The sequence below is a fragment of the Schistocerca nitens genome, chromosome 2 (assembly GCF_023898315.1).
Source record: "Schistocerca nitens isolate TAMUIC-IGC-003100 chromosome 2, iqSchNite1.1, whole genome shotgun sequence".
In the NCBI taxonomy this organism is placed as follows: Eukaryota; Metazoa; Arthropoda; class Insecta; order Orthoptera; family Acrididae; genus Schistocerca; species Schistocerca nitens.
In genome coordinates this window covers 1136171586-1136185936 of record NC_064615.1, presented here as the reverse complement: position 1 = coordinate 1136185936, position 14351 = coordinate 1136171586, and positions in this window count along the sequence as shown.

The following is a 14351-nucleotide window of genomic DNA, read 5'->3' as shown; positions in this document are numbered from 1 at the left end:
TTGACAGTCGAGTATCTCTTTTCCGATGCATTATTCCTCCTTTACTGCATCCCTCGCTCCCTCACATTGACGAAATAACACACATATGAAATACTCTGGATTCCCTGCAGTGTCCTTCTAAATCGAGATACGTTTCTACGGAAACGATAGGAATTTCTTTGGGGTTCCGAGTATCTCTTTTCCGATGCATTATTCCTCCTTTACTGCATCCCTCGCTCCCTCATATTGCCGAATTAACACACAATTTGTGTCCATATGAAATACTCTGAGTTCCCTGCATTGTCCTTCTATATTGAGATACGTTTCTACGGAAACGATAGGATTCTCTTTGGGGTTCCGAGTATGTCTTTTCCGATTCATTATTCCTCCTTTACTGCATCCCTCGCTCCCTCACATTGCCGAATTAACACACAATTTGCGTCCATATGAAATACTCTGGATTCCCTGCCATCTCCTTCTAAATCGAGATACGTTTCGACGGAAACGATTGGATTTTTTTTGGGAGTCGAGTATCTCTTTTCCGATGCATTATTACTCCATTACTGCATCCCTCGCTCCCTCACATTGCCGAATTAACACACAATTTGCGTCCATATGAAATACTCTGGGTTCCCTCCATTATCTTTCTAAAACGAGATACGTTTCTACGGAAATGACAGGGTTTTCTTTCGGGAGTCGAGTATCTCTTTTCCGATGCATTATTCCTCCTTTACTGCATCCCTCGCTCCCTCACATTGACGAATTAACACATAATTTGCGTCCATATGAAATACTCTGGGTTCCCTGCATTGTCCTTCTGAATCGAGATACGTTTCTATGGAAACAATAGGATTTTCTTTGGGGTTCCGAGTATCTCTTTTCCTCCTCTACTGCATCCCTCGCTCTCTCACATTGACGAATTAACACACAATTTGCGTCCGTATGAAATACTCTGGATTCCCTGCATTGTCCTACTAAATCGAGATACGTTTCTACGGAAACGATAGGATTTTCTTTGGGGTTCTGAGTATCTCTTTTCTGATGCATTATTCCTCCTGTTCTGCATCCCTCGCTCCCTCACATTGCCGAATTAACACACAATTTGCGTCCATATGAAATACTCTGGATTCCCTGCCATCTCCGAAATCGATATACGTGTCGACGGAAACGATAGGATTTTCTTTGGGGTTGGGAGTATCTCTTTTCCGATGCATTATTCCTCCTTTACTGCATCCCTCGTTCCCTCACATTGACGATTTAACACTCAATTTGCGTCCATATGAAATACTCTGGATTCCCTGCCATCTCCTTCTAAATCGAGATACGTTTCGACGGAAACGATAGGATTTTTTTTGGGAGTCGAGTATCTCATTTCCGATGCATTATACCTCCTTTACTGCATCCCTCGCTCCCTCACACTGACGAATAAATTATAATTTGCGTCCATATGAAATACTCTGGATTCCCTGCATTGTCCTTCTATATCGAGATACGTTTCTACGGAAACGATAGGATTTTCTTTTGGGAGTCGAGTATCTCTTTTCCGATGCATTATTCCTCCATTACTGCATCCTTCGCTCCCTAACATTGACGAATTAACACACAATTTGCGTCCATATGAAATACTCTGAGTACCCTGCATTGTCCTTCTATATCGAGATACGTTTCTACAAGACGATAGAATTTTCTTTGGGGTTCCGAGTATCTCTTTTCCGATGCATTATTCCTCCTTTACTGCATCCCTCGCTCCCTCACATTGACGAATTAACACACAATTTGCGTCCATATGAAATATTCTGGATTCCCTGCATTGTCCTTCTAAATCGAGATACGTTTCTACGGAAACGATAGGATTTTATTTGGTGTTCCGAGTATCTCTTTACGATGCATTATTCCTCCCATACTGCATCCCTCGCTCCCTCACATTGCCGAATTAACATACAATTTGCGACAATATGAAATACTCTGGGTTCCCTGCATTGTCTTTTTAAAACGAGATACGTTTCTACGGAAATGACAGGGTTTCTTTTGGGAGTCGAGTATCTCTTTTCCGATGCATTATTCCTCCTTTACTGCATCCCTCGCTCCCTCACATTGACGAATTAACACACATATGAAAAACTCTGGATTCCCTGCAGTGTCCTTCTAAATCTAGATACGTTTCTACGGAAACGATAGGATTTTCTTTGGGGTTCCGAGTATCTCTTTTCCGATGCATTATTCCTTCTTTACTGCATCCCTCGCTCCCTCATATTGCCCAATTAACACACAATTTGTGTCCGTATGAAATACTCTAAGTTCCCTGCATTGTCCTTCTATATCGAGATACGTTTCTACGGAAACGATAGGATTTTCTTTGGGGTTCCGAGTATGTCTTTTCCGATGCATTATTCCTCCTTTACTGCATCCCTCGCTCCCTCACATTGCCGAATTAACACACAATTTGCGTCCAATGAAATACTCTGGATTCCCTGCCATCTCCTTCTAAATCGAGATACGTTTCGACGGAAACGATAGGATTTTCTTTGGGGTTCCGAGTAGCTCTTTTCCGATGCATTATTCCTCCAATACTGCATCCCTCGCTCCCTCCCATTGACGAATTAACACTCAATTTGCGTCCATATGAAATACTCTGGATTCCCTGCCATCTCCTTCTAAATCGAGATACGTTTCGACGGAAATGATTGGATTTTTTTTTGGGAGTCGAGTATCTCATTTCCGATGCATTATACCTCCTTTGCTGCATCCCTCGCTCCCTCACATTGACGAATTAACACATAATTTGCGTCCATATGAAATACTCTGGATTCCCTGCATTGTCCTTCTAAATCGAGATACGTTTCTACGGAAACGATAGGATTTTATTTGGTTCTCCGTGTATCTCTTTTCGATGCATTATTCCTCCCATACTGCATCCCTCGCTCCCTCACATTGCCGAATTAACACACAATTTGCGTCCATATGAAATACTCTGGGTTCCCTGCATTATCTTTCTAAAACGAGATACATTTCTACGGAAATGACAGGGTTTTCTTTTGGGAGTCGAGTATCTCTTTTCCGATGCATTATTCCTCCTTTACTGCATCCCTCGCTCCCTCACATTGACGAATTAACACACATATGAAATACTCTGGATTCCCTGCAGTGTCCTTCTAAATCGAGATACGTTTCTACGGAAACGATAGGATTTTCTTTGGGGTTCCGAGTATCTCTTTTCCGATGCATTATTCCTCCTTTACTGCATCCCTCGCTCCCTCATATCGCCGAATTAACACACAATTTATCTCCATATGAAATACTCTGAGTTCCCTGCATGGTCCTTCTATATCGAGATACGTTTCTACGGAAACGATAGGATTTTCTTTGGGATTCCGATTATCTCTTTTCCGATGCATTATTCCTCCTTTACTGCATCGCTCGCTCCCTCACATTGACGAATTACACAATTTGCGTCCATATGAAATACTCTGGATTCCCTGCATTGTCCTTCTAAATCGAGATACGTTTCTACGGAAACGATAGGATTTTATTTGGGGTTCCGAGTATCTCTTTTCCGATGCATTATTCCTCCTTTACTGCATCCCTCGCTCCCTCACATTGCCGAATTAACACACAACTTGCGTCGATATGAAATACTCTGGGTTCCCTGCATTATCTTTCTAAAACGAGATACGTTTCTACGGAAATGATAGGATTTTCTTTTGGGAGTCGAGTATCTCTTTTCCGATGCATTATTCCTCCTTTACTGCATCCCTCGCTCCCTCACATTGACGAATTAACACACATATGAAATACTCTGGATTCCCTGCATTGTCCTTCTAAATAGAGATACGTTTCTACGGAAACGATAGGATTTTCTTTGGTGTTCCGAGTATCTCTTTTCCGATACATTATTCCTCCTTTACTGCATCCCTCGCTCCCTCACATTGACGAAATAACACACATATGAAATACTCTGGATTCCCTGCAGTGTCCTTCTAAATCGAGATACGTTTCTACGGAAACGATAGAATTTTCTTTGGGGTTCCGAGTATCTCTTTTCCGATACATTATTCCTCCTTTACTGCATCCCTCGCTCCCTCATATTGCCGAATTAACACACAATTTGTGTCCATATGAAATACTCTGAGTTCCCTGCATTGTCCTTCTATATTGAGATACGTTTCTACGGAAACGATAGGATTTTCTTTGGGGTTCCGAGTATGTCTTTTCCGATGCATTATTCCTCCTTTACTGCATCCCTCGCTCCCTCACATTGCCGAATTAACACACAATTTGCGTCCATATGAAATACCCTGGATTCCCTGCCATCTCCTTCTAAATCGAGATACGTTTCGACGGAAACGATTGGATTTTTTTTGGGAGTCGAGTATCTCTTTTCCGATGCATTATTACTCCATTACTGCATCCCTCGCTCCCTCACATTGCCGAATTAACACACAATTTGCGTCCATATGAAATACTCTGGGTTCCCTGCATTATCTTTCTAAAACGAGATACGTTTCTACGGAAATGACAGGGTTTTCTTTTGGGAGTCGAGTATCTCTTTTCCGATGCATTATTCCTCCTTTACTGCATCCCTCGCTCCCTCACATTGACGAATTAACACACATATGAAATACTCTGGATTCCCTGCAGTGTTCTTCTAAATCGAGATACGTTTCTACGGAAACGATAGGATTTTCTTTGGGGTTTCGAGTATCTCTTTTCCGATGCATTATTCCTCCTTTACTGCATCCCTCGCTCCCTCATATTGCCGAATTAAAACACAATTTGTGTCCATATGAAATACTCTGAGTTCCCTGCATTGTCTTTCTATATCGAGTTACGTTTCTACGGAAACGATAGGATTTCCTTTGGGGTTCCGAGTATCTCTTTTCCGATACATTATTCCTCCTTTACTGCATCCCTCGCTCCCTCACATTGACGAATTAACACATAATTTGCGTCCATATGAAATACTCTGGGTTCCCTGCATTGTCCTTCTGAATCGAGATACGTTTCTATGGAAACGATAGGATTTTCTTTGGGGTTCTGAGTATCTCTTTTCCTCCTTTACTGCATCCCTCGCTCCCTCACATTGACGAATTAACACACAATTTGCGTCCATATGAAATACTCTGGATTCCCTGCCATCTCCGAAATCGATATACGTGTCGACGGAAACGATAGGATTTTCTTTGGGGTTGGGAGTATCTCTTTTCCGATTCATTATTCCTCCTTTACTGCATCCCTCGTTCCCTCACATTGACGAATTAACACTCAATTTGCGTCCATATGAAATACTCTGGATTCCCTGCCATCTCCTTCTAAATCGAGATACGTTTCGACGGAAACGATAGGATTTTTTTTGGGAGTAGAGTATCTCATTTCCGATGCATTATACCTCCTTTACTGCATCCCTCGCTCACTCACACTGACGAATTAACATATATTTTGCGTCCATATGAAATACTCTGGATTCCCTGCATTGTCCTTCTGTATCGAGATACGTTTCTACGGAAACGATATGATTTTCTTTTGGGAGTCGAGTATCTCTTTTCCGATGCATTATTCCTCCATTACTGCATCCTTCGCTCCCTAACATTGACGAATTAACACACAATTTGCGTCCATATGAAATACTCTGAGTACCCTGCATTGTCCTTCTATATCGAGATACGTTTCTACAAAACGATAGAATTTTCTTTGGGGTTCTGAGTATCTCTTTTCCGATGCATTATTCCTCCTTTACTGCACCCCTCGCTCCCTCACATTGACGAATTAACACACAATTTGCGTCCATATGAAATATTCTGGATTCCCTGCATTGTCCTTCTATATCGAGATACGTTTCTACAAAACGATAGAATTTTCTTTGGGGTTCCGAGTATCTCTTTTCCGATGCATTATTCCTCCCATACTGCATCCCTCGCTCCCTCACATTGCCAAATTAACACACAATTTGCGACAATATGAAATACTCTGGGTTCCCTGCATTATCTTTCTAAAACGAGATACGTTTCTACGGAAACGATAGGATTTTCTTTGGGGTTCCGAGTATCTCTTTTCCGATGCATTATTCCTTCTTTACTGCATCCCTCGCTCCCTCATATTGCCCAATTAACACACAATTTGTGTCCATATGAAATACTCTGAGTTCCCTGCATTTTCCTTCTATATCGAGATACGTTTCTACGGAAACGATAGGATTTTCTTTGGGGTTCCGAGTATCTCTTTTCCGATGCATTATTCCTCCTTTACTGCATCCCTCGCTCCCTCACATTGCCGAGTTAACACTCAATTTGCGTCCATATGAAATACTCTGGATTCCCTGCCATCTCCTTCTAAATCGAGATACGTTTCGACGGAAATGATTGGATTTTTTTTGGGAGTCGAGTATCTCATTTCCGATGCATTATACCTCCTTTGCTGCATCCCTCGCTCCCTCACATTGACGAATTAACACATAATTTGCGTCCATATGAAATACTCTGGATTCCCTGCATTGTCCTTCTAAATCGAGATACGTTTCTACGGAAACGATAGGATTTTATTTGGTTCTCCGAGTATCTCTTTTCGATGCATTATTCCTCCCATACTGCATCCCTCGCTCCCTCACATTGCCGAATTAACACACAATTTGCGTCCATATGAAATACTCTGGGTTCCCTGCATTATCTTTCTAAAACGAGATACGTTTCTACGGAAATGACAGGGTTTTCTTTTGGGAGTCGAGTATCTCTTTTCCGATGCAATATTCCTCCTTTACTGCATCGCTCGCTCCTTCACATTGACGAATTAACACACATATGAAATACTCTGGATTCCCTGCAGTGTCCTTCTAAATCGAGATACGTTTCTACGGAAACGATAGGATTTTCTTTGGGGTTCCGAGTATCTCTTTTCCGATGCATTATTCCTCCTTTACTGCATCCCTCGCTCCCTCATATTGCCGAATTAACACACAATTTATGTCCATATGAAATACTCTGAGTTCCCTGCATGGTCCTTCTATATCGAGATACGTTTCTACGGAAACGATAGGATTTTCTTTGGGGTTCCGAGTATCTCTTTTCCGATGCATTATTCCTCCATTACTGCATCCCTCGCTCCCTAACATTGACGAATTAACACACAATTTGCGTCCATATGAAATACTCTGAGTTCCCTGCGTTGTCCTTCTATATCGAGATACGTTTCTACGGAAACGATAGGATTTTCTTTGGGGTTCCGAGTATCTCCTTTCGATGCAATATTCCTCCCATACTGCATCCCTCGCTCCCTCACATTGCCGAATTAACACACAATTTGCGTCCATATGAAATACTCTGGGTTCCCTGCATTATCTTTCTAAAACGAGATACGTTTCAACGGAAATGACAGGGTTTTCTTTTGGGAGTCGAGTATCTCTTTTCCGATGCATTATTCCTCCTTTACTGCATCCCTCGCTCCCTCACATTGACGAATTAACACACATATGAAATCCTCTGGATTCCCTGCATTGTCCTTCTATATCGAGATACGTTTCTACGGAAACGATAGGATTTTCTTTTGGGAGTCGAGTATCTCTTTTCCGACGCATTATTCCTCCATTACTGCATCCCTCGCTCCCTAACATTGACGAATTAACACACAATTTGCGTCCATATGAAATACTCTGAGTTCCCTGCGTTGTCCTTCTATATCGAGATACGTTTCTACGGAAACGATAGGATTTTCTTTGGGGTTCCGAGTATCTCTTTTCCGATGCATTATTCCTCCTTTACTGCATCCCTCGCTCCCTCACATTGATGAATTAACACACAATTTGCGTCCATATGAAATATTCTGGATTCCCTGCATTGTCCGTCTAAATCGAGATACGTTTCTACGGAAACGATAGGATTTTCTTTGGGGTTCCGAGTATCTCTTTTCGATGCAATATTCCTCCCTTACTGCATCCCTCGCTCCCTCACATTGCGGAATTAACACACAATTTGCGTCCATATGAAATACTCTGGGTTCCCTGCATTATCTTTCTAAAACGAGATACGTTTCAACGGAAATGACAGGGTTTTCTTTTGGGAGTCGAATATCTCTTTTCCGATGCATTATTCCTCCTTTACTGCATCCCTCGCTCCCTCACATTGACGAATTAACACACATATGAAATACTCTGGATTCCCTGCAGTGTCCTTCTAAATCGAGATACGTTTCTACGGAAACGATAGGATTTTCTTTGGGGTTCCGAGTATCTCTTTTCCGATGCATTATTCCTTCTTTACTGCATCCCTCGCTCCCTCATATTGCCCAATTAACACACAATTTGTGTCCATATGAAATACTCTGAGTTCCCTGCATTGTCCATCTATATCGAGATACGTTTCTACGGAAACGATAGGATTTTCTTTGGGGTTCCGAGTATGTCTTTTCCGATGCATTATTCCTCCTTTACTGCATCCCTCGCTCCCTCAAATTGCCGAGTTAACACACAATTTGCGTCCATATGAAATACTCTGGATTCCCGGCCATCTCCTTCTAAATCGAGATACGTCTCGACGGAAACGATAGGATTTTCTTTGGGGTTCCGAGTAGCTCTTTTCCGATGCATTATTCCTCCATTACTGCATCCCTCGCTCCCTCCCATTGACGAATTAACACTCAATTTGCGTCCATATGAAATACTCTGGATTCCCTGCCATCTCCTTCTAAATCGAGATACGTTTCGACGGAAATGATTGGATTTTTTTTGGGAGTCGAGTATCTCATTTCCGATGCATTATACCTCCTTTGCTGCATCCCTCGCTCCCTCACATTGACGAATTAACACATAATTTGCGTCCATATGAAATACTCTGGATTCCCTGCATTGTCCTTCTAAATCGAGATACGTTTCTACGGAAACGATAGGATTTTATTTGGTTCTCCGAGTATCTCTTTTCGATGCATTATTCCTCCCATACTGCATCCCTCGCTCCCTCACATTGCCGAATTAACACACAATTTGCGTCCATATGAAATACTCTGGGTTCCCTGCATTATCTTTCTAAAACGCGATACGTTTCTACGGAAATGACAGGGTTTTCTTTTGGGAGTCGAGTATCTCTTTTCCGATGCATTATTCCTCCTTTACTGCATCCCTCGCTCCCTCACATTGACGAATTAACACACATATGAAATCCTCTGGATTCCCTGCATTGTCCTTCTATATCGAGATACGTTTCTACGGAAACGATAGGATTTTCTTTTGGGAGTCGAGTATCTCTTTTCCGATGCATTATTCCTACATTACTCCATCCCTCGCTCCCTAACATTGACGAATTAACACACAATTTGCGTCCATATGAAATACTCTGAGTTCCCTGCGTTGTCCTTCTATATCGAGATACGTTTCTACGGAAACGATAGGATTTTCTTTGGGGTTCCGAGTATCTCTTTTCCGATGCATTATTCCTCCTTTACTGCATCCCTCGCTCCCTCACATTGATGAATTAACACACAATTTGCGTCCATATGAAATATTCTGGATTCCCTGCATTGTCCGTCTAAATCGAGATACTTTTCTACGGAAACGATAGGATTTTCTTTGGGGTTCCGAGTATCTCTTTTCGATGCAATATTCCTCCCATACTGCATCCCTCGCTCCCTCACATTGTCGAATTAACACACAATTTGCGTCCATATGAAATACTCTGGGTTCCCTGCATTATCTTTCTAAAACGAGATACGTTTCAACGGAAATGACAGGGTTTTCTTTTCGGAGTCGAGTATCTCTTTTCCGATGCATTATTCCTCCTTTACTGCATCCCTCGCTCCCTCATATTGCCGAATTAACACACAATTTGTGTCCATATGAAATACTCTGAGTTCCCTGCATTGTCCTTCTATATCGAGATACATTTCTACGGAAACGATAGGATTTTCTTTGGGGTTCCGAGTATCTCTTTTCCGATGCATTATTCCTCCTTTACTGCATCCCTCGCTCCCTCACATTGCCGAATTAACACACAATTTGCGTCCATATGAAATACTCTGGATTCCTTGCCATCTCCTTCTAAATCGAGATCCGTTTCTACGGAAACGATAGGATTTTCTTTGGCGTTCCGAGTATCTCTTTTCCGATGCATTATTCCTACATTACTGCATCCCTCGCTCCCTCCCATTGACGAATTAACACTCAATTTGCGTCCATATGAAATACTCTGGATTCCCTGCCATCTCCTTCTAAATCGAGATACGTTTCGACGGAAACGATTGGATTTTTTTTGGGAGTCGAGTATCTCATTTCCGACGCATTATACCTCCTTTACTGCATCCCTCGCTCCCTCGCATTGACGAATTAACACATAATTTGCGTCCATATGAAATACTCTGGATTCCCTGCATTGTCCTTCTAAATCGAGATACGTTTCTACGGAAACGGTAGGATTTTCTTTGGGGTTCCAAATATCTCTTTTCCGATGCATTATTCCTCCTTTACTGCATCCCTCGCTCCCTCACATTGCCGATCTAACACACAATTTGCGTCCATATGAAATACTCTGGATTCCCTGCATTATCTTTCTAAAACGAGATACGTTTCTACGGAAATGATAGGATTTTCTTTTGGGAGTCGAGTATCTCTTTTCCGATGCATTATTCCTCCATTACTGCATCCTTCGCTCCCTAACATTGACGAATTAACACACAATTTGCGTCCATATGAAATACTCTGAGTTCCCTGCATTGTCCTTCTATATCGAGATACGTTTCTACAAAACGATAGAATTTTCTTTGGGGTTCCGAGTATCTCTTTTCCGATGCATTATTCCTCCTTTACTGCATCCCTCGCTCCCTCACATTGACGAATTGACACACAATTTGCGTCCATATGAAATATTCTGGATTCCCTGCATTGTCCTTCTAAATCGAGATACGTTTCTACGGAAACGATAGGATTTTATTTGGGGTTCCGAGTATCCCTTTTCGATGCATTATTCCTCCCATACTGCATCCCTCGCTCCCTCACATTGCCGAATTAACACACAATTTGCGTCAATATGAAATACTCTGGGTTCCCTGCATTATCTTTCTAAAACGAGATACGTTTCTACCGAAATGACAGGGTTTTCCTTTGACAGTCGAGTATCTCTTTTCCGATGCATTATTCCTCCTTTACTGCATCCCTCGCTCCCTCACATTGACGAAATAACACACATATGAAATACTCTGGATTCCCTGCAGTGTCCTTCTAAATCGAGATACGTTTCTACGGAAACGATAGGATTTTCTTTGGGGTTCCGAGTATGTCTTTTCCGATGCATTATTCCTCCTTTACTGCATCCCTCGCTCCCTCACATTGCCGAATTAACACACAATTTGCGTCCATATGAAATACCCTGGATTCCCTGCCATCTCCTTCTAAATCGAGATACGTTTCGACGGAAACGATTGGATTTTTTTTGGGAGTCGAGTATCTCTTTTCCGATGCATTATTACTCCATTACTGCATCCCTCGCTCCCTCACATTGCCGAATTAACACACAATTTGCGTCCATATGAAATACTCTGTGTTCCCTGCATTATCTTTCTAAAACGAGATACGTTTCTACGGAAATGACAGGGTTTTCTTTTGGGAGTCGAGTATCTCTTTTCCGATGCATTATTCCTCCTTTACTACATCCCTCGCTCCCTCACATTGACGAATTAACACACATATGAAATACTCTGGATTCCCTGCAGTGTTCTTCTAAATCGAGATACGTTTCTACGGAAACGATAGGATTTGCTTTGGGGTTTCGAGTAACTCTTTTCCGATGCATTATTCCTCCTATACTGCATCCCTCGCTCCCTCATATTGCCGAATTAACACACAGTTTGTGTCCATATGAAATACTCTGAGTTCCCTGCATTGTCCTTCTATATCGAGTTACGTTTCTACGGAAACGATAGGATTTTCTTTGGGGTTCCGAGTATCTCTTTTCCGATACATTATTCCTCCTTTACTGCATCCCTCGCTCCCTCACATTGACGAATTAACACATAATTTGCGTCCATATGAAATACTCTGGGTTCCCTGCATTGTCCTTCTGAATCGAGATACGTTTCTATGGAAACGATAGGATTTTCTTTGGGGTTCCGAGTATCTCTTTTCCTCCTTTACTGCATCCCTCGCTCCCTGACATTGACGAATTAACACACAATTTGCGTCCGTATGAAATACTCTGGATTCCCTGCATTGTCCTTCTAAATCGAGATACGTTTCTACAGAAACGATAGGATTTTCTTTGGGGTTCTGAGGATCTCTTTTCCGATGCATTATTCCTCCTTTTCTGCATCCCTCGCTCCCTCACATTGCCGGAATTAACACACAAATTGCGTCCATATGAAATACTCTGGATTCCCTGCCATCTCCGAAATCGATATACGTGTCGACGGAAACGATAGGATTTTCTTTGGGGTTGGGAGTATCTCTTTTCCGATGCATTATTCCTCCTTTACTGCATCCCTCGTTCCCTCACATTGACGAATTAACACTCAATTTGCGTCCATATGAAATACTCTGGATTCCCTGCCATCTCCTTCTAAATCGAGATACGTTTCGACGGAAACGATAGGATTTTTTTTGGGAGTCGAGTATCTCATTTCCGATGCATTATACCTCCTTTACTGCATCCCTCGCTCCCTCACACTGACGAATTAACATATAATTTGCGTCCATATGAAATACTCTGGATTCCCTGCATTGTCCTTCTAAATCGAGATACGTTTCTACGGAAACGATAGGATTTTATTTGGTTCTCCGAGTATCTCTTTTCGATGCATTATTCCTCCCATACTGCATCCCTCGCTCCCTCACATTGCCGAATTAACACACTATTTGCGTCCATATGAAATACTCTGCGTTCCCTGCATTATCTTTCTAAAACGAGATACGTTTCTACGGAAATGACAGGGTTTTCTTTTGGGAGTCGAGTATCTCTTTTCCGATGCATTATTCCTCCTTTACTGCATCCCTCGCTCCCTCACATTGCCGAATTAACACACAATTTGCGTCCATATGAAATACTCTGGGTTCCCTGCATTATCTTTCTAAAACGAGATACGTTTCAACGGAAATGACAGGGTTTTCTTTTGGGAGTCGAGTATCTCTTTTCCGATGCATTATTCCTCCATTACTGCATCCTTCGCTCCCTAACATTGACGAATTAACACACAATTTGCGTCCATATGAAATACTCTGAGTTCCCTGCATTGTCCTTCTATATCGAGATACGTTTCTACAAAACGATAGAATTTTCTTTGGGGTTCCGAGTATCTCTTTTCCGATGCATTATTCCTCCTTTACTGCATCCCTCGCTCCCTCACATTGACGAATTGACACACAATTTGCGTCCATATGAAATATTCTGGATTCCCTGCATTGTCCTTCTAAATCGAGATACGTTTCTACGGAAACGATAGGATTTTATTTGGGGTTCCGAGTATCCCTTTTCGATGCATTATTCCTCCCATACTGCATCCCTCGCTCCCTCACATTGCCGAATTAACACACAATTTGCGTCAATATGAAATACTCTGGGTTCCCTGCATTATCTTTCTAAAACGAGATACGTTTCTACCGAAATGACAGGGTTTTCCTTTGACAGTCGAGTATCTCTTTTCCGATGCATTATTCCTCCTTTACTGCATCCCTCGCTCCCTCACATTGACGAAATAACACACATATGAAATACTCTGGATTCCCTGCAGTGTCCTTCTAAATCGAGATACGTTTCTACGGAAACGATAGGATTTTCTTTGGGGTTCCGAGTATGTCTTTTCCGATGCATTATTCCTCCTTTACTGCATCCCTCGCTCCCTCACATTGCCGAATTAACACACAATTTGCGTCCATATGAAATACCCTGGATTCCCTGCCATCTCCTTCTAAATCGAGATACGTTTCGACGGAAACGATTGGATTTTTTTTGGGAGTCGAGTATCTCTTTTCCGATGCATTATTACTCCATTACTACATCCCTCGCTCCCTCACATTGCCGAATTAACACACAATTTGCGTCCATATGAAATACTCTGTGTTCCCTGCATTATCTTTCTAAAACGAGATACGTTTCTACGGAAATGACAGGGTTTTCTTTTGGGAGTCGAGTATCTCTTTTCCGATGCATTATTCCTCCTTTACTACATCCCTCGCTCCCTCACATTGACGAATTAACACACATATGAAATACTCTGGATTCCCTGCAGTGTTCTTCTAAATCGAGATACGTTTCTACGGAAACGATAGGATTTTCTTTGGGGTTTCGAGTAACTCTTTTCCGATGCATTATTCCTCCTTTACTGCATCCCTCGCTCCCTCATATTGCCGAATTAACACACAGTTTGTGTCCATATGAAATACTCTGAGTTCCCTGCATTGTCCTTCTATA